Source organism: Mauremys mutica, chromosome 26 (genome assembly GCF_020497125.1).
Source record: "Mauremys mutica isolate MM-2020 ecotype Southern chromosome 26, ASM2049712v1, whole genome shotgun sequence".
Classification (NCBI taxonomy): domain Eukaryota; kingdom Metazoa; phylum Chordata; order Testudines; family Geoemydidae; genus Mauremys; species Mauremys mutica.
In genome coordinates, this window is record NC_059097.1 from 12677817 (window position 1) to 12684542 (window position 6726).

A 6726-nucleotide genomic window follows, 5' to 3' on the forward strand; every position below is an offset into this window, starting at 1 on the left:
TTGCTCTTAGCAACACAAACCTGAGCTGACAGGACTGGAAAGCTTGCCCCACGCCCCTTGGGAAAGCCAGTGTCAGTGAGTGAAGCCCACGGCAGTGCTGATGGACTAGCACTGAGAAGTAGCACCAGAGACAACATTCTGATTTGACAGAATGGTGCAAATAATATAATTGTTTAAAGTTGCCAACATTTTACTGGAAATGTCTCTGAAGAGGTATTGGAACAAGGATTCGTTCGGAATTCAAAGCATCTTCCTGGCTTTTTTGGCTGCAAAATCAGCAACAATGGCATGGTATGAGAAAGGCAAAGTGATGGCTTGTTCGGTTGCAAGAATAGCAAGACCAGTCCAGTGTTCCTGACTCCTTGTAGAGCAGCGAGAGTTTTTAATTTGCTTTAGTTTGGAGAAACTCTGTTCTCTTGATGCTCCTGTTATGGGAATTGTCAGGAGAATACGAGTGGCAACGTGCACATTAGGATATATGTCAACAAGTTTGCTGGTATAAATGAACTGTACAATGTCCATCATCGATGTTGCATGTGGCAATAACTCAATTCTTCGTACAGTTCAAGTCCATTTCAATCAAAACGATCACCGTGCTGCAGGAGGCTCCCTAGCCCAGGGGTCCCCAATGTGGTGCCCGCGGGCGCCATGGCGCCCACAGGAGCCTCTGAGGGCAGCCGCGTACTGGCCAGAGGACGAGCATCTGCCAAAATGCCGCCGAAATTCGGCGGCATTTCGGCGCCGACGCCTCTGGATGACGCCGCTTGCTGCCGACAAGCAGCGTCATCCAGAGGCGTCGCTGCCGAAATGCCGCTGAATTTCAGCGGATGCTTTTCCGCCATCATGGTCCTTCCTCTGGCACCCGCCAGACGAAAAAGGTTGGGGACCAGTGCCCTAGGTTCCTGCAGTTTGTCATTAGTTGCTCTTGTTTTCCTATTTCGTTGAATTTAGTCCCGCTCAGCCCGCTGCCAGCTGAGTGACTGGAAACCCAGGCCGACAGCGGGTTGAGTGGCTCAGCCGGGGTCTCAGCTGCCGGCCTGCTCAGCCCGCTGCCAGCTTGGGGTTCCTTGGGGGTCGCCAGGCCAGCAGCGGGTGCTGAGTGGGGCCGGCGGCCGGGACCCCGGGTGGCAATGGGGCAGCAGCCGGAACCCCAGAGGAGCGGCGGGCTGAGCCGCTCAGCCCACCGCCGCCTGCCATCAAAACTCAGCTCGCGGGCCACCTTGCCGACTCCTGCTCCATACACCAGTAAGGAGAGGAGCGTATTACCGTTGCTGGAGGGCTCTATTTAGCAGTAACAGGCTGTAGGAAAGTCAGTCAACGTTTTTAGTTTCTCTGATGAAAACTGGCCCACTCCCTTTCTCATACCAGACTTGTCACAAATAATTGTCAGCAACTTAATTTCCGGTTTTGGGCTAAGAGACTGATATAAAAAATATGGAAATTGGATTCAGGATTGTTCGCAAGCATTTTTGGCGAACAAATGTGCTCAGTGACAATCTAAATGGCAACGCAGCCCTGCTTTCCTGCTCGGCTCACCCCCCAGCCGGCCGGTCTGACAGCTGCAGGACCCCCAAATCCACCTCTTGGGGTGCAGAGCGGCAACAGCAGCAGCAAACCCTGAGCTCCGATCCCACGCCAACGGGCACCACCGCCAGCCCAACGACCAGGGTGAAGTGACCCCAGGGACGGGACACCCATGGAGCCACAGCAGCTCATCCTGCCGCGTGCAGCTCCCCCCGGATGGGATGGATCCCTGCCAGCCCGGGGGAGAGACGCGCTCCCCCGCCGGGGGGACCAGCTCCAGATGGCCTGATTCCTCAGCAGGTAGCCAGCCAGCCTCCCCCCGCCCCCAGCACCGCCCCCAGCCCAGCCCTGACGGCCTCACGCCGGGGGAAGAGACCCACTCACAGGTGAGCTCCTCCCCAGAGACCCCCGCAGCCCATCCCCTCCCTCCGCCGGTGCTGGCACCCAGCAGCCCGGCTCTTACCTCTGGCAGAGCGGTGCCCCCAGAGCCAGCGCTGCCCCAGGCGGCTGCCTGTCCTGCCTGTGCCCTGCGTGCCCCTCCTCCGCCCTGGCCTCCTGGGTCCTCACCCTGGCTCAGGGAGGGGAGGGGAGTGGGGGCTGGTGGTTAGAGCAGGAGGCCTTAGGAGCGAGGACCCCTAGACACCACTCCCCTCCCTGAGCCGGGAGAGAACCCAGGAGTCCTGGCTCCCAGCCCCGCCTGCTCTGAGCCACCAGCCCCCACTCCCCTCCCTGAGCCGGGAGAGAACCCAGGAGTCCTGGCTCCCAGCCCCCCCTGCTCTAACCACCAGCCCCCACTCCCCTCCCCGAGCCGGGAGAGAACCCAGGAGTCCTGGCTCCCAGCCCCCCTGCTCTAACCACCAGCCCCCACTCCCCTCCCTGAGCCGGGAGAGAACCCAGGAGTCCTGGCTCCCAGCCCACCCTGCTCCAACCCACCTGCCCCCACTCCTCTCTCAGAGCGAGGGAGAGAACCCAGGAGTCCTGGCTCCCAGCACCCCCTGCTCTAACCCACCAGCCCCCACTCCCCTCCCTGAGCCGGGAGAGAACCCAGGAGTCCTGGCTCCCAGCCCCCCTGCTCTAACCACCAGCCCCCACTCCCCTCCCGGAGCCGGGAGAGAACCCAGGAGTCCTGGCTCCCAACCCCCCCTGCTCTAACCCACCAGCCCCCACTCCCCTCCCTGAGCCGGGAGAGAACCCAGGAGTCCTGGCTCCCAGCCCCCCCTGCTCTGACCCACCAGCCCCCACTCCCCTCCCAGAGCCGGGGAGAGAACCCAGGAGTCCTGCCTCCCAGCCCCCCTGCTCTAACCACCAGCCCCCACTCCACTCCCGGAGCCGGGGAGAGAACCCAGGAGTCCTGGCTCCCAGCCCCCCTGCTCTAACCACCAGCCCCCACTACCCTCCCAGAGCCGGGAGAGAACCCAGGATTCCTGGCTCCCCACCCCCCCTGCTCTAACCCACCAGCCCCCACTCCCCTCCCTGAGCCGGGAGAGAACCCAGGAATCCTGGCTCCCACCCCCCCCTGCTCTAACCCACCAGCCCCCACTCCCCTCCCTGAGCCGGGAGAGAACCCAGGAATCCTGGCTCCCAGCCCCCCCTGCTCTAACCCACCAGCCCCCACTCCCCTCCCAGAGCCAGGGAGAAAACCCAGGAGTCCTGGCTCCCAGCCCCCCCCTGCTCCGACCCACCAGCCCCCACTCCCCTCCCAGAGCCGGGGAGAGAACCCAGGAGTCCTGGCTCCCAGCCCCCCCTGCTCTAACCCGCTAGACCCCCTCCTCCCCTCTGAGCACTGGGCTTTCACCTCTGGCACCAGTTCCTTGCTATCGGCCTCCGGGGCTGCGGGGAGCCACAGCCTGAGTGTCTCCCGGGTGGGTCGAACTCCTTCACTTTTGTTTCTTCAGAGTCAAAGGAAACAGACACCTGCATGAGCCGAGCCAGGATCTAGGCAGGGCCCTGCTTATCTCTCTGGGCAGCCAGCCAGACGCTTCCCGCCTCGCTTCCCCGCCTCGCCCCCGTTCCGCTGACACCTCGCCGGCCGCAGCAGAGAACGGGCTGAGTTAAGGGGATTTCCTTCCCCGGCGTCTCCCGGCACCGCCTCCCCAGGCACCAGCCAGCCGCTGCCGACCCTTGGCCCAGGGGAACCCCTGAAGCACCAGCTCCGTGGGGCTGGAAGCGTTTTGAGACATTTTGGGCGGAGCCGTTTCGGTTTTGACCAGAAGCTTTCGGAAGCGTTTTTCCCGTGTAGGTTTTAGAGTCATTTTTCCTTGCACTTTTGAAGCCGATTCCCCCCCCCCCACACACTCCCCTGTTTTTTTGGCAGGGATGTGTCCAGTTTTGGGGGGCCACCGTTGCAACGTTTGGCCATTTTCTTTTCCTCCGTTCGTCCGTGCGACGGCGGAGTTTAGGGCACACGCCGCGTTCTGCCGCACGGGGCGGAGTTTGCAGGGCACCGTCTTGCGGCCGTGGGTGGAGTGGAAAAGTGCGTGGGCTTCTCCCCGTCCATTTCGGGAACCTTCCCTGTAACGACCAGAGAGTGCCGACGCAAGGGGAAACCGAGAGCTTTGAGAGAAATGAAGCCAGATATAAATATATCAAACTATTCTGAGTACTCGGCAAGCAAGTTATTTCAGACTCTGTGATTGGGAGGCCAGTCGACATTGATTATAATTCCTTGACTATGGGCTAGTTTTTCTCACTTTCTCAGTGCCTGGCTGGAGATCACCAGTCTGGTTTCTGCTACATGCTCTCGCTTTCCCACCCGTAGCTTCTCGTCGCTCGGTGCGGCCGAGATGTTCACTCGAGCTTCATCCCGGGGGGGACGGAGGATAAAGACGGGGCCGCGACGAGGGACGGCTGCGAGAAAAGCTCTCTGCCCGAAGGGTTCTGCGTCTCGGCAGCCACCGGCCCCGGAGCGGCTCCTTCGAGGGCATCGTCAACCACTTTGCGCTCCAAAAACCACGCGAGAAAAACGTTTCCAATCCCGGCGTTCGAACGAACGGGATGTGCAAGCAGCCGGAGCCGCGGCTTGTCCCGCTTCCAGTCAGGCAGCCGGCTTGCGCAACTGGAACTGCGTTTGCGTTGCTGTAGACGAGACCGGTTTCTTATTGACAGATGGAAACATGCAAAGATAATGCTGACAGGGGTATTGCAGGGCGCGGTTTATTGAGGTTATTATTCTATATTTAAGAGCTTGGCTTTGGTGCGTGTGCAAATACAAAGCTTGTGTGTTTATCCAGCCCACGTCCTTTCCGGGGAAATAATGAATTGATGGTGTAACGCTGCTGGCTCTGGCGGGACCCAACGCAAGGCACCAATTCAGGACAAATCGCTTAGAACAGGTCATCAGTCCTTTGTGCAGAGCTTCAGCTTGTAGCAAAGTCCCTCCAGAGGTAGAAGCAGGATTGAAGACAAGATGGAGATGAGGCATTAGCCTTATATAGGCTTTTCCAGGTGCAAGAACCTCTTTGTCCTTACTGTGGAAAATTACAGCAAAATGGAGTCTGGAGTCACATGGGCCAGTCCCTGCACTTTGCTGAGTCACAAGGCGTGTTTGCTTTCTCTCCATGGGTCAGTTGTGTAGCTGATGGTCCTTAATGGGCCATCCAGCAGGCTAGGCAGAGCTAACACCAGCTTGTCTGGGATGTCTCCCAGAAGCACAGCATAAGTTGGAAATACAGACAGGATAGAGCCAATATTCATAACTTCAGCTACAAAATGATACAGACATACAGACAGCATAATCCTAACCAGCAACCCATAACCTGGTCTTGGACACCTCATCTGACCCCCTTTACATAAGATTTGGTGCCACTGCCGGACCTTGGTTGCAACCCATGTTCTCCACGGTCCCAGATTATGTCAATAACGTCACACAAAGGTTAGGGCCTCCGAAGGGCCCAACCCGGCCCTGATCGGGTGGTTCTGTACAATAACATTGGCCTGAAAGACGGGGTCCCCCCCGGGGATCCCTGCCGTGGGGGAACGTCCGTCTCTCCCCAGCGGGGCTGACGCCCTCCGCGCCAGCAGAACACTGATCTCAGGCGGGCCGGGAACCGGAGAGCGCTGGGTGATGCCTACAGATGGGCACCGGGACAGGCTGATGCTGGGGGACAAAGGGGGCGGGTTGGGTTGGGTTTTCACTCGGCTCCACACCCCCGTCTCCGCCCGCTGCTCCTGAACGGACGCTTGGTTTATGGCAGAACTGGTCCCGGGGCCTGCGCAGGGCGAAAGCGCCAGGCTTCTGGGTGCTTCCTCGTCGGACGCGGCAAACTCAGGACCTGGCGCGAGGGCCAGGGGAGAGGGGCCACCCATTGCAGGGAGACGGCGCTGGGGAACCCTGAGACCCTCCAGTCTGTCTCGCCAGCCAGACACTTAGCGATCGATGGTCCCTCACACCAAAAACCAAATCACGGTCAGGGTACGTCCACTCTCGAGAGACCAGCCCTTGCCCCCAGATCTGGTCCCCCAGGCTTCACACCACAGTCAACAACTGTAGCCGATCCTGGAATAAACAAAGTAAAAGTTCATGAACATCCAGGGAATCCGGTGGGTGGCTGCCTCTCAGACTTGGGATCTGTCGCCGTAATGCTGCACCGAGGAATCCTGTAGCTTTACATGCAATGTTGCCACCTATATTTTACCAGGACAATGATGATCAGCAAATTATGAGTTTTCAAATGATACATCACAAGGCCTTCTCTGTCCAAAACTCATCAGGACAATAATGATCAGCAAATAATGAGTTTTCAAATGATACCTCACAAGGCCTTCTTTGTACAAGACTTATCCTAGTGCTGAGAAAGGGGGTGAATATAGGGGGCACAAGACTGGCGTAAGGACAAAGGACTCAGAGAGTTTGTCGCAGGTGACAGCCAGCGAACATCCACACGCCGGCTACACTGGAAGAGTGACTGAGTCATAGTGATCTCTCGGTTCAAAGTGTCTTTCAGGGCGGGCCCGGGAGGCGGCTCCTGAGGATCCCTGGCAGCAGTTCAAAGTCTCTGCCCCCTCTGAGTTCAAAGAGCCGAAAAGATGGAAAAGTTCCAGTGGTTTTGTTCCGTTTCCAAGCCCACAGGACGAGCCTCCTGCCACGTAGCGTTTCCCAGAGGCGACCGGGCCACTGACCAGTCCTGTGTGTGCGATGATCCCGCACGGCCCAGCGGATTTTGTTAGTCTTCTGGGAGCGCTGGGGGATGATTCCCGTTCCCC